We start from the raw sequence: 15,261 nt of genomic DNA on the forward strand, positions 1-15,261 counted from the left end.
GGAGAAAACATAGGTATACATTTTGTTACCTTGGAAAGGCAATGAGTTCTTCAATATGACACCAGAGGCACAAGCAACCAAAGAAAAAATAGATAACTTTGTTCTTAAACAAACAAACAAAAGAAACAAAGAAGGAAAAATAGGAAGGAAGAGAAAGAGAAAAAAAGAAAGGAAGTAAAGGAAATAAAGAAGGACACAACTTTACTCCATACTGTTTGGGTTTTGAGTTTTGGTATACTTTAGACTCCCAAGAAGGAATTTAGAATAGGGGTTACCAAATGGATGCACATTAGCATGAAGTGAGAGTTTTCCAAAGCCCTACTGCCTAAGCTGAGCCCAGATATAATCATTAGAATCTCTGGGCTAGCAGATGTCTACTAGGTCTGCTTGGTGCAGAGCTGAGTTCAATTCCTGGGTATCCTTGTTAACTTTCTGACTCACTGATCTGTCTAATGTTGACAATGGGGTGTTAAAGCCACCCCAAATCAACAGAATATATATTTTTTTCAGCACCACACCACACCTATTCCAAAATTGACCACATACTTGGAAGTAAAGCTCTCCTCACCAAATGTAAAAGAACAGAAATTATAACAAACTGTCTCTCAGACCACAGTGCAATCAAACTAGAACTCAGGATTAAGAAGCTCACTCAAAACCGCTCAACTACATGGAAACTGAACAACTTGCTCCTGAATGACTACTGGGTACATAACGAAATGAAGGCAGAAATAAAGATGTTCTTTGAAACCAAAGAGAACAAAGACACAACATACCAGAATCTCTGGGACGCATTCAAAGCAGTGTGTAGAGGGAAATTTATAGCACTAAATGTCCACAAGAGAAACAGGAAAGATCTAAAATTGACACACTAACATCACAATTAAAAGAACTAGAGAAGCAAGAGCAAACACATTCAAAAGCTAGCAGAAGGCAAGAAATAACTAAAATCAGAGCAGAACTGAAGGAAATAGAGACACAAAAAACCCTTCAAAAAATTAATGAATCCAGGAGCTGGTTTTTTTTAAAGGATCAACAAAATTGATAGACCGCTAGCAAGACTAATAAAGAAAAAAAGAGAGAAGAATCAAATAGACGCAATAAAAAATGATAAAGGGGATATCACCACCGATCCCACAGAAATACAAACTACCATCAGAGAATACTACAAACACCTCTATGCAAATAAACTAGAAAATCTAGAAGAAATGGATACATTCCTCGACACATACACTGTCCCAAGACTAAACCAGGAAGAAGTTGAATCTCTGAATAGACCAACAACAGGATCTGAAATTGTGGCAATAACCAATAGCTTACCAACCAAAAAGAGTCTAGGACCAGATGGATTCACAGCCAAATTCTACCAGAGGTACAAGGAGGAACTGGTACTATTCCTTCTGAAACTATTCCAATCAATAGAAAAAGAGGGAATCCTCCCTAACTCATTTTATGAGGCCAGCATCATCCTGATACCAAAGCCGGGCAGAGACACAACCAAAAGAGAGAATTTTAGACCAATATCCTTGATGAACATTGATGCGAAAATCCTCAATTAAATACTGGCAAACCGAATCCAGCAGCACATCAAAAAGCTTATCCACCATGATCAAGTGGGCTTCATCCCTGGGATGCAAGGCTGGTTCAATGTATGCATATCAATAAATGTAATCCACCATATAAACCGAACCAAAGACAAAAACCACACGATTATCTCCATAGATGCAGAAAAGGCCTTTGACAAAATTCAACAATGCTTCATGCTAAAAGCTCTCAATAAATTAGGTATTGATGGGACGTATCTCAAAATAATAAGAGCTATCTATGACAAACCCACAGCCAATATCATACTGAATGGGCAAAAACTGGAAGCATTCCCTTTGAAAACTGGTACAAGACAGGGATGCCCTCTCTCACCACTCCTATTCAACATAGTGTTGGAAGTTCTGGCCAGGGCAATTAGGCAGGAGAAGGAAATAAAGGGTATTCAATTAGGAAAAGAGGAAGTCAAATTGTCCCTGTTTGCAGATGACATGATTGTATATCTAGAAAACCCCATTGTCTCAGCCCAAAATCTCCTGAAGCTGATCAGCAACTTCAGCAAAGTCTCAGGATACAAAATCAATATACAAAAATCACAAGCATTCTTATACACCAATAACAGACAAACAGAGAGCCAAATCATGAGTGAACTCCCATTCACAATTGCTTCAAAGAGAATAGAATACCTAGGAATCCAACTTACAAGGGATGTGAAGGACCTCTTCAAGGAGAACTACAAACCACTGCTCAAGGAAATAAAAGAGGATACAAACAAATGGAAGAACATTCCATGCTCATGGGTAGGAAGAATCAATATCGTGAAAATGGCCATACTGCCCAAGGTAATTTATAGATTCAATGCCATCCCCATCAAGCTACCAATGACTTTCTTCACAGAATTGGAAAAAACTACTTTAAAGTTCATATGGAACCAAAAGAGAGCCTGCATCGCCAAGTCAATCCTAAGCCAAAAGAACAAAGCTGGAGGCATCACACTACCTGACTTCAAACTATACTACAAGGCTACAGTAACCAAAACAGCATGGTACTGGTACCAAAACAGAGATATAGATCAATGGAACAGAACAGAGCCCTCGGAAATAACGTCGCATATCTACAACTATCTGATCTTTGACAAACCTGAGAAAAACAAGCAATGGGGAAAGGATTCCCTATTCAATAAATGGTGCTGGGAAAACTGGCTAGCCATATGTAGAAAGCTGAAACTGGATCCCTTCCTTACATGTTACACAAAAATTAATTCAAGATGGATTAAAGACTTAAACGTTAGACTTAAAACCATAAAAACCCTAGAAGAAAACCTAGGCATTACCATTCAGGACATAGGCATGGGCAAGGACTTCATGTCTAAAACACCAAAAGCAATGGCAACAAAAGCCAAAATTGACAAATGGGATCTAATTAAACTAAAGAGCTTCTGCACAGCAAAAGAAATCACCATCAGAGTGAACAGGCAAGCTACAAAATGGGAGAAAATTTTTGCAACCTACTCATCTGACAAAGGGCTAATATCCAGAATCTACAATGAACTCAAACAAATTTGCAAGAAAAAAACAAACAACCCCATCAAAAAGTGGGCGAAGGACATGAACAGACACTTCTCAAAAGAAGACATTTATGCAGCCAACAGACACATGAAAAAATGCTCACCATCACTGGCCATCAGAGAAATGCAAATCAAAACCATAATGAGATACCATCTCACACCAGTTAGAATGGCAATCATTAAAAAGTCAGGAAACAACAGGTGCTGGAGAGGATGTGGAGAAATAGGAACACTTTTACACTGTTGGTGGGACTGTAAACTAGTTTAACCATTGTGGAAGTCAGTGTGGCGATTCCTCAGGGATCTAGAACTGGAAATACCATTTGACCCAGCCATCCCATTACTGGCTATATACCCAAAGGATTATAAATCATGCTGCTATAAAGACACATGCACACGTATGTTTATTGCGGCACTATTCACAATAGCAAAGACTTGGAACCAAGCCAAATGTCCAACAATGATAGACTGGATTAAGAAAATGTGGCACATATACACCATGGAATACTATGCAGCCATAAAAAATGATGAGTTCATGTCCTTTCTAGGGACATGGATGAAATTGGAAATCATCATTCTCAGTAAACTATCGCAAGAACAAAAAACCAAACACTGCATGTTCTCACTCATAGGTGGGAATTGAACAATGAGAACACATGGACACAGGAAGGGGAACAACACACTCTGGGGACTGTTGTGGGGTGGGGGGAGGGCGGAGGGATAGCATTAGGAGATATACCTAATGCTAAATGACGAGTTAATGGGTGCAGCACACCAGCATGGCACATGTATGCATATGTAACTAACCTGCACATTGTGCACATGTACCCTAAAATTTAAAGTATAATAATAAAAAATAAAATAAAATAAACTATAAAAAAAAAATCTCTGGGCTAGCATTAGGCATTGGGATTTTTAAAAGGTCCCCAGATAATTCCAATTAAATCAAGTCTAGCCTAAAGCTGCCTCCTTACTTTTTTTTTTTTTTTTTTTTGAGACGGAATCCCGCCCTGTCACCCAGGCTGGAGTGCAGTGGCACGATCTCGGCTCACTGCAAGCTCCATCTCCTGGGTTCACGCCATTCTCCTGCCTCAGCCTCCCGAGTAGCTGGGACTACAGGCGCCCACCACCACGCCCGGCTAATTTTTTGTATTTTTAGTACAGCCAGGATGGTCTCGATCTCCTGACCTCGTGATCTGCCCGCCTCGCCTCCCAAAGTGCTGGAATTACAGGCGTGAGCCACTGTGCCCTGCCCGCCTCCCTACGTATTTTAAGGGTGGCCTAAAAGTTTTTCTTTACATCGTGAACTATAACAAGTGGAGGTGTAAACAGACAGTAGCCTACCCTTGTGCCAGTCACTAAGTTTTGATCAATCAAATGTAGTCAACTGTTCGAACCGTGATCAAATAAGGTAATGTCAACCTGTAACCAATCCAACTGTTTCTCTACCTTATTTCCTTTTCTGTACATCACTTTTCCTTTTCTGTTCATAAATCTTCTTCCACCACGTGACTGTGCTGGAGTCTCTGAGCCTCTGGCTCGAGGGGCTGCCCGATTCGCGCATCATTCATTGCTCAATTAAACGCCTTTAAATTTAATTTGGCTGAAGTTTTTCTTTTATCAGTACAGCTGCCGTGAAAACTAGTGATTTTAAAAATAGCATGCATCCTAGGTTAGAATGCTAAACGCCTGCGGAAAACTCAATTCTGCTGAACTCTACTCCATTTTGTCCCGTTCAATGAGAGCCTTTTTTTGAATTTGTCTTTCTCAGAGCTTTGCTAATTAAACATTTTCAAGAGAACTCAGGAAAGAAAAAGTCTTTAAGAGAATCTCTTGCAGTTCCACACTGGCAAACAAAAGGCCTGCAAAATAGTATATCCTAGATGGATCTTAGCTTTTTTTTTTTTTTGACAAGCACCTAATTCAAATTTAAAAGAAGAAAAATTGTGTGTCGCATTCAATGTCTTAATAAAGTTTTCTGTCATCTCGTGATGCATTGTTCCTGTCATCAATTCTGATTTACTGCAGCTGTTTCCTGCAAAACGCAAAAGCGTAACTTCAACAAGTTTCATTTCCTATAAAGATAAAAGTACAGAAAGTTGTGGATACATCTCTGGGCAAATCTGTTACTGCAGAAGCTGATGAAAAATGGTGCCAGAGCTATTTACGCAATGAGAGCTTTCTGATGCTTTAGGGCTGGGGACTTCTCGTTTCCTTGATCTCACCTGGTTCATGGAGCAGTATCGTTCTCGTCATTGATGCTGCACCTCAGAGATTTGTTGCTACTGTATTGGCTGTTGTGGTTGTTTCCATCAAAGACGAGCAAGAATTGCTTTGAAGAACATTTTACAACACCCAATTGTCAATGAGTTATTATAAGTGATATGACTGAACTTTAGCTCTAAGTGAATAGAAGTGTCTAAACTACACCTGCACCATCCTCTTGACTACTCACTAGTGAGATGGAGACTAATTCATCTAAATTCTCTACACTTCACAAAGGCAGGAATTCTTGTCTATGTTGTTTACTCCTATATACACAGCACTTAGTACCAAGCACATGGAAAGCTGAATTTGTTGAATTTGCTGACTGAATGTAGCCCTTTTATCTAGCTGTGTCTGTAGGCTCTAGGCCTTCCACCATTCTGAGGTAATTGCTTGCCTAGATGCTCGTGCAAACCATTGAATTCTCTCTCTCCTGTCCTTCACAACCAAACAACTCAAAAGCAGAGTCTGCTTTCAGGTTTGAATGTTTTCATATCACGTTCATTTTTCAGTGAATTACAGTCTGTCTTTTCTCTCTAATACTTTTCTAGAATTGTTTCCCCAAATGCTGCCAATGACTTCTTAATTGTTGAATCCAGTGGATTCTACTCAATTCTCATTCTGTGAGATTTAACAACACTGCCCTTTTGCCTCCTTGCCTTTTGAGACACATGCCCTTCCTTAGCTTCCAAGATGGGACACTCTTCACTCTCTCTCCTACTTTCTTAGACATACACAATTTCGTCTTCACTAGTTTCATTTTTTCTGACAACCAAATGTGCACATTCCTTACAAAGTGTTACCTTCCCCCAAAAACTCTCATCCATTCCCATAACTCAGTCTATCAATTTTAGGTAACTAATTCATGTAATTGCATTTTCAATCCTGTTTACTCATCTGATTTCCAAGCCTGCATGTCCGGGTATTTGCAAATTATTTCATAATGATCTCCTATCTGCAATGTAAAACTATAGAGCTGGTCCAGTCTGAGCCCGCGGTCTAATTTCCATGCACCTCCTTTTTAGCTTCCTGTCTCTCTCCCTTCGCATCCTCCCCCATCATCCACACTCACAGCTGAGAGATGTATTTGATTTATTCCTTTTTCACTCTTTGTATCTAATGAAGTTCCTCATGTACTTTAAGTTTTGTCTACTCTAAAATGTCTCTAAAATCCAACTCTCCTCTTCTTTCTAGTCTTCACTTTAGGCCTAGTTTCTCATTTGCTCCTGCTGTTTCACTTCTTTTATAAACGATTAATTGGAATTGTTACATCCCTACTTAGACATCTTGAATGATTCTCCAGTGCTTACCAATTAAAGTCCAGATGCCATGGACATATAAGATCCTGCATAGTATTGTTTTAACTTTTCTCTACTGCCTTCTCATTACATCCTAATTTAGCCACAGTCCAGCCTGGTTATTCAATTATTGCTCCTGAACACAAATAGAATGTTTCTGTTTTCCTCCTGTTTAGATATTGTTCCCCTACATGGAATAGTCTTCTCTTTTTTCTCTCTTACTAAGTTCTACCTATTCTCTAAGATTCATCTCAAATCCTTCCTACTCCATGAGGTTTTCTTCTAATACTCCAATTTTATTGAGCTCCCACCTGTGCTATATTATTGAGCAATTATTTTGTCCTATGCACCAGGACATTATACCATTATTTAGCTCTTCTGGGCTGACTTATATCACTGGTTATCTTGTAAAATTATTTGTATTGAGATTTGTTTCACACACCATAAAATTTACTCTTTTAATTTTTTAAGGAGGTTTTTGAAGAAGCTCCCATACTGTTTTCCATGGTGGCTGTACCCATTTACATTCCCACCAACAGTGAGCAAGTGTTTCCTGCTCTCCACATCCCCTCCAGCATTTAGTTTCTTTCTTTGATAACAGCTATTTTAACTGGGGTGAGATGATATCTCATTGCAGTTTTGATTTGCATTTCTCTCATGACTAGTGATGTTGAACATTTTTTCATATACCTGTTGCCATTTGTATGCCTTCTTTTGAGAAATGTCTATTTTGCCCATTTTAAATCAGATTTTTTTTGTATTGAGTTGTTTGAGTTCCGTATACATTTCTGTTAATTAATCCTCCGTCAGTTGAATGGTTTGCAAATACTTTCTCCCATGCTGTAGGTCTCTTTATTTTATTTTATTTTATTGATTATTTTCTTTGTTGTCAAAAGCTTTAATCCAGCAATCTGACTGCTAGGTATATATCCAAAAGAAAGGAAATCAGAATATTGAAAAGAGACCTGCACTGTCATGTTTATTGCAGCACTATTCACAGTAACCAAGATATAGTATCAACTCAAGTGTCCATGAACAGATGGATGGATAAAGAAAATGGGATATACATAATATATATAGGAATATTATTCCACCATAAAAATTAATGAAATCATGCCATTTGCTACAATATGGACGGAACTGGAGGACATTATGGTAAACGGAATAAGCCATACACAGAAAGACAAATGTCACATGTTCTCACCAATATGAGGGTGCTAAAAAAATGATCTCATGGAGATAGTGAATAGAATGGTGGTTAACAGAGGCTGGGAAGGGTAGTGAGGAGGGAGGGATAAAGAGGAGCTGGTCAGTGGGTACAAAAATATAGTTATATAGAAGAAATAAGTGCTAGTGTTCAATAGGGTGACTAGAGCTAATAATTTACTGTATATTACAAAATAGCTGGAAGAGTAGATTTGGAACATTCCCAAAATAAAGAAATTATAAATATTTAAGATGATGGATATCCTAATTACCCAGATTTAATCATTACACATTGTATGCTTGTACTAAAATATCACATATATGCCATAAACATGTACAACTATTAGGTATTCATAAAATCTGAAAAATTACCCCTTTGTTTTTAAATATATTAGGAAGTTGTACAACCATCACCACTATATAATTCTAGAATATTTTCACCACCCCTAAATGAAACCTAGACTCATTAGCAGTCACTCCGCGTTTTCTCCTTCCCCCAGTCTCTGGCAACCACTAATCTACTTTCCATTTCTATGAATTTGTCTATTCTGGACATTTCATATGAATGGAGTAACACACATATATGGCCTTTTCTATCTGGATTTTTGCACTTAACATGATGTTTTCAAGGTTCATCCATTTCGTGGCATGTACTTCATTCTTTCTGATGAATGAATAATGTTTCAGTGTATGCATATACCACATTTTCTGTATCCATTCATCAGTTAATAGACATGTGAGTTGTTCCCACTGTTTGGTTATTATGGCTATGAACATTTGTATATAAGTTTCTGTGCGAGCATATATTTTCAGTTCTCTTGGGTATATACCTAGTAGTCGACTTGCTAGGTCATATGGTAACTTTGTATTTAGCTTTTTGAGGAATTGCAAAACAACTTTTCAAAGCAACCACACCATTTTACGTCCCCACCAGCAAATTATGAGGGCTGTAATTCTCTAAATCCTCACCAACACTTGTTACTTTCTTTTTGATGATAGCCGTCTTTGTGAATGTGAAGCAGTATCTCATTGCGGTGATCTGCATTTCGCTAGAGTCTAATGATATTGAATATCTTTTCAGATGCCTGTCATGCACATACTGATTGGCCATATGTGTATTTTCTTTGGAGAAATATATATGCAAATCTTTTGCCAAATTTTAATTGGATTATCTTCTGATTGTTGAGGTGTAAGCTTTCTTTCTGTATTCTAAATACTAAACCCTTATCAGATATATGATTTGCAAATATTTCTCCCCTTCTGTGGATTGTATTTGCATTTTATTTACAGTATCCTTTGATGCACAAAAGTTTCAAACTGAAGAAATGAATTAAAAGAATCCTTTTGAGGAGATAATTTAATAAACAAGGCAGTTGGCGACAGAAGAGATCCAATGAATTAAAGAGGGTATGATTAAAATCTTACAGAAATTGGAGAGGCAATATTTAACAACATTCTATAGCATTATCTAGGAAGAAGGCACTTTGCATAATAGGCGAAAATGAGAGTTGCTCCTTTTGGTGTTCATGTATGACTATTCAATAAGCAAGGAATGTTTGTGTCTATGTGCAAAGCAATACAGGGAATTAATCATTGAAGTCTACATTTTAACCAGCAAGAAATAAAGGAGGACAAAGTAAGGAGACAGAGATGGTGAGAAAGAGCAATGCTCTACTATAACTAAGACTCCTCCTTATGAGGCATCTTAATTTAGAACTATGCCTATGCTTTAGAGGACTGAAACAGGAGAAACTTGACTTAAATTATTACGAGAATTACATTGGTTTAAAATAAGGAGAAGGAAAACTAATTTTCTTTTAAATGTACACCATGGGACAGGGATTAGGGTAGAAGCATTACATCCAGTAAATCATGTATTCCTCACCTCAACCCAACGAAGGTGGGTATAATCCCATTTTACAGAGGAAGAAATAGAGTTTAAAGAAACATCACTTCCTAAGGTCACACAATAGAGGAACTGGAATTCAAACTTCAGCCTAATTATAAAATATTCATTATTTCTCCTACTGTCTTAGGACTAAAAAGGAAAATCTCTCTATCTTCCATCTAAAGACATAACATATTACATTAACTCTTTACTTTTTTCCACTGTTTAACATCTTTGAGATCTTACAGTATCATAGGTTAAGTGGCTGAATTTTCTTTCTTGGTGTTGTATAAAATAATGGCACATCTTAACAACAATTATGTGATAGATTCAATGAACTACTCAGATATATGACTGACTTTTGATGGAAATTCTGGCAGAGATATTTAAAGAATAATATTAATAAAATAGTTTAGATTTGAATATTCACTCTCAGATGGAAAGCAGAGGCCTGGAATAGAACATCTCTAAGAGGCAGCATCTTTGTTTAGCTCTATGTTCTTCACACTTAGATGATGGTGCTTCATTCTGAAATATTCTACCTTCCAACACTTGGCAAACATCGTTTTTTACAGATCTTTCACTTTGCTTTTCTGAAAAACAAAAACATTTTATGACAGTACCCACCAACAGGATCTTTCATTAATAATGCAAAAGCTAAGGTGTGTTTGGAGGTATCCAGTAAAATCATAGAAGGATCAGGGAGGATCAAACTTGGCCCCCAAGAGGCTAGGCCCAGACTGTACCTCCTTCACGTTTTACTCCAGAAAGCAGAAACTCATGACAGGAAGAGGAAGTGAACAGGGTGTGCATCTGATGATAGAGATCAGGGCTGGCCAGTCCTGCGTTCCCCAAACACCCTCCCCTCTGTTCCCTAATATGAGGATGGAGGAACTCCATTTCTTCACCCTATCCTCTCAAGTCCAGGGGATACTTATAAAAGGTGACCATTAAATAAGGGACCAGGACTCTCACCCTTTCCAATGCATGGGAATTTCCAGATCTGAGGAAGAGTCTATGAGTGAGTATGACAAGACCACAATTAGCCCCCGTATTGGCCAAAATTAAATTCTCATGCTGCTACTTTTAAACCAAAGATTGCTTCTTAGCCCCAGAGACCCCACAGACCCTCCCAACTCAGAGAAAGACTTGCTCAAAGGCAGGTTCAAGGATGACCTCTTCTGCAAAGCCTTTCCTCACCAACCACTGTAAATTCTTCTCTCATGGCCTGAGTGGATTTCATAATAACTGTGTATTTCACTGGGTCTGACTCTGTCATTAGGATATAAGCTTCTTGAAGGTAATAACCATTTTTTACTCACCTCAGCATCCCCAGTCCCTGCTCATTCAATTCTCTTTGAATAACTATGTTAGACTTTGTTCTTTAAGAACTTAGTGAAATCATCAACACAATTTCCATTAGCAGCACTACCTCTGTAAAGCACTCAAGTTAGAACAAAAGTAAATATGTGCCTTATCTTCTACACAACTTTACTTTCCTTCAAATGATAAGTATGTGTGGTGATGGATGTGTTAATTAGCTGGATTTAATCATTCCACAAGGTGTACATATATCAAAACAGCATGTTGTACACCATAAATATATACAATTTTTCATTTGGCAGTATTCCAGAAATCAGCTCTAAGCACTTCAGCTTTCATCCTGTTGGCTCGGATGTTTTGAGAAGGAGGAGGTAGTGCAATTCACTATTTTTAGTTAATTCTCTTTTCTATATTTTGCTAATACCTTGTCCCCAAAAGCCAACAGGTGAGCCCCATTTGTGTATTCCACACAAAAGGCAACTCTCCTTCTCCAAACAGCTACCTGCACCAAGTGTACCTGTGACGATTCTGTCCTCTCCTCCAGGATCCTTCACTTGCCTCTGGTCCCCACATTTACTTTAACCTAAGTCTTGATGATTCTTTCTCCATATTGCTAACAAAACAATGACATGTTTTGGAGTCCTCCCTACGTATCAAACATTAATAAAAGTATTCCGTACACATATCTCACTTCAGCTTCATAATAACCCTTTGGCATAGATACTGTTATTTCTCAAATTCAAAGACAAGTTGACTAAAGCACAGAGAGGTTAACTAATTTGCCCGAGATCACAAACAGGAAGAGAGAGAACAGGCATCTGTTCTGTATTAGATCCTATCATATTCTTAACCTCCATGGGTTTTACCTTCCCCGTTTGTCTTTTTAGACCTATCTTTAATCCTTACTACCTTGGCAACTTCAACATAGGCTTGTTATTGTTGATTTTTTTTTTTACTTTTGATTTTGAAATAATGTTACATTCACATGCAAGTTGCTGAAATACTACAAGGAGCTCCTAGGTACACTTCTGCCAGCTTCCCTCGTGTGCACATTGTATATAACCATAGTATAACTGCCTAAACCAGGAAACTGACATTTGTATAACACCACTAACTGAACCTCAGAACTTATTTGAATGTCACTAGTTTTTAAATGCACTCACTATGCTTTGTGTGTGTATATACAGTTTATTCATCAAATGTAGAGATTTTTGTAACCACTACCATAACTGGATTTTAGAACAGTTCCACCATCCGCCAAACACTTGAGAGTATAGATCGTTTCCATCACCAAAAAGAAACTCCCTTGTGTCACCCCTTTACAGTCCTACCCCATCCCTAATCCCTGGCAACCACTGGTCTGTTCATCATCATATACTCTGTCATCTTAAGAATATTCTATAGATGGAATCATAGAGAATGTAATCTTTTCAGGTCGGCTTTTTTTCACTTAACACAACGCCCTTGAGATCCTTCAGTTCCTGTATCAATAGTTTATTACTTTTTGTTTTTGAGTAGTCCGTTGAATGGGTATATAGTTGGCTTAGCTTACAACCTTTCATTTTCTTCTAGCCTCCTATAGTTCTTCTACCAGAATAATCCAGTGATTCTCAAAACACAGAGGGAGGCCTTCCTTCAATTGGTCATGAATATTAAAAAGCAGAATTCTGGATCCTGTTTGAGGTCCATTGAATCTGAACATCTGAGGGTAAGGACTAGTGTTACAATATCTGTAGTTCACATACTTCAGTGTAGATGGTGTAGTATTGATTGCTTTTTAGTTGCATTAAGCTATAATAGAAACCTATGTTGCTTCCACTTTAATTAGGAATGGTGATGATTAACTGGCACTCTAATCACAAATTCCATTCTTCAGAGGCAATCAGTGGTATTGATATCAGACCCTTTTCTAATTAGAATAACACATGTCCAATTTTTAAAAATATGAGTGGCTTATGACATAGCATTACTAGAAATGGATTCTTATCTGTGAAATTAAAGACATTAATATTTTAGAGACACCCTAAACCCTAGCATGAACAAGATATAAGAATCTAACAATGTCTGTAGGCTTTACCCTTCCACCCTAAATTTATGCCAGATCTTTGGACCATCCATGAACTTGGAAGGCTCTGATGATAGGAGTCTATTCCTAGGAAACCTGGCTTGTACACCCAATTGAAACTTGCAGATAGAATAGTACTAAGCAGAGTACCTAAAGGATACAGAAGCTAAGAATGTGATAAGCATTTTCTACCATATTCACTTATTAGAGCCTAGAATAGTGCCTACAGTAAGTATTTGGTGAATTTCAAAATGTACTCTATTCTTTTATTGCTTTCTAATTTAAACCACAGTCACAGAACCAATTAATCCCTAACTAGTGAAATTCAAGGTCTTTAGTAGATAAATACTTTCTCTAGATTCAAAATACTTGACCCAAATGGGCATACTGTATAAGTATTGTTGTAAGATTTCCAACCACTTGTCATTTTCTGAGGTTGCACAGTGTTAGGAGAGAAGCAGAGAGATATGTCTCCTTGCCTTTCCCAGGTTCTGAGTCAACGTCTAGTTATATCAGAAAAAGGAGAATAAAAGAATAACTGTTCAAAACAAGAATTTTTTTTAAAGCAAAGATTAACCATGAAGGACACCTGGTGGTGAAATCTGTCACCATCATGTCACCATCGCTCCTCTGTACCGTACCACACTTGCCGCTTGAGGCCACTACTGAGGCTCAGATACTGCACACATGTGAGTTTCAAGCCTTTTGAAAAGCCATGCTGTGGAAGCCCCAGCCAGTCATTAATTCATAAGTGCACTCTGCCTCTGTCTCACTTCACTCTCCCTGATTGGCTCAAGTTTACCTAGAGACTCAGTCAGGCTCCCAGTCGCTGAAGGTGCCCTGCTTTAGTAGAAAAAGTAAAGAGTTTGGACTCAGACACACCTGGACAGACTCTCTACCACTTTCTAACTACATGACCTTAATCATATTGCTCGCCATGCTACGACTTAGTTTCCTGTGTGTAAAATGGCAGTTAAATCTATTATGGCATTGTCGGAAGAATTAAATAAAGGTTTATGCAAAGCCAAACAGTACCCATTAAATGGCACATGATATTATGTCTAAATCAATCCTAACCTGATATTGAATGTACTACCATTCTCTACCCACCAGTGACTGAGGTTTAGAATTTATTTCTATACATTTTCCAGGAGCCCTAAGCATGCTAACTCTCCTCTTCTTATCTTTATTCTGACCCTGTTTATACCACTGGGCCTCGGTTCTTTCACTGACCCTTTCAGCCTGAGTGACCTAGCTCTCACCATTCCCCTTCCCAGAAGACTAGACCTGACTCCCTGTACCTCTAGCTGCCAGATAGAGCCCGTCTGGCAAACATGGAGTCATAATGGTTGACAGGTTGGTGTTACCCAAACCGTTGACCACAGACCAATGCTAGACTACTTTCTTTTTTTCTTTTTTCCTTCCTTCCTTGCCATTTCATGAAAATATAAATACAGAAAATGAGAATAAAGCTTGCATCGCTTCTCGGCCTTCTGGCTGAGACCAAGTATGGAGAGGAGTATGTAGTAGCAAGTAGTGACTTCCGTCTCATTGAACAGGGTATAGACCATCATGCATGCAGCTTATACAAGTTGTATGTGGTATGAGCTTCATATTGGTCATGCTCTATAGGACCACATTACAACACGTAATATGCTAAGGTTGGTTTGTCAACTCTAACTCAATAAAATATATTGAAAAATTGAGAAAATTTAAACATTCTTTATAACCAATTATTCCATTGGAAAAGCTCTGCTGAAAACATTTGAAATAGGTAGTGAACTGTTTGCGTTTCATCAAGACAAGAAGCCTGTTTGATCTCAACTTTTCAAAGATGTGCCTATGACCAGAACCACTTATTTGTGTGATATCTTTCATAATTTAATGATTATAATAACTCTATGCAAAGAAAAACTGCAGGTAAGATTAAAGGGCAAAAACAAACATTAAAAGCTTAGAAAAAGAGCATTTAACAACTAGCAAGAAAGTGGTTGATGATTTTGATATTCCACATCTGCAATAAGTTATTACCAATCACCGTATGAATTTTATATTTTTTTGATGGAATATAAAATTCAGAAGAGGTCCAAAAATGGAAAATTAATCT

The 15,261-nt window shown here is 37.8% G+C and overlaps 1 long non-coding RNA gene across 1 annotated transcript in view; it reads right to left on the bottom strand.

Moving 5' to 3' along the window:
• Positions 1-8,141: 8,141 nt before the first annotated feature.
• The window catches only part of LOC107967096 (uncharacterized), an 88,871-nt gene continuing 81,751 nt past the window's right edge, over positions 8,142-15,261 (bottom strand). Inside the window, exon 5 of the long non-coding RNA XR_008538044.2 lies at positions 8,142-10,359. This is a non-coding gene — a long non-coding RNA (uncharacterized LOC107967096). The remainder of the gene's footprint in view (positions 10,360-15,261) is intronic.

The sequence above is a fragment of the Pan troglodytes genome, chromosome 9 (genome assembly GCF_028858775.2).
Source record: "Pan troglodytes isolate AG18354 chromosome 9, NHGRI_mPanTro3-v2.0_pri, whole genome shotgun sequence".
NCBI lineage: Eukaryota > Metazoa > Chordata > Mammalia > Primates > Hominidae > Pan > Pan troglodytes.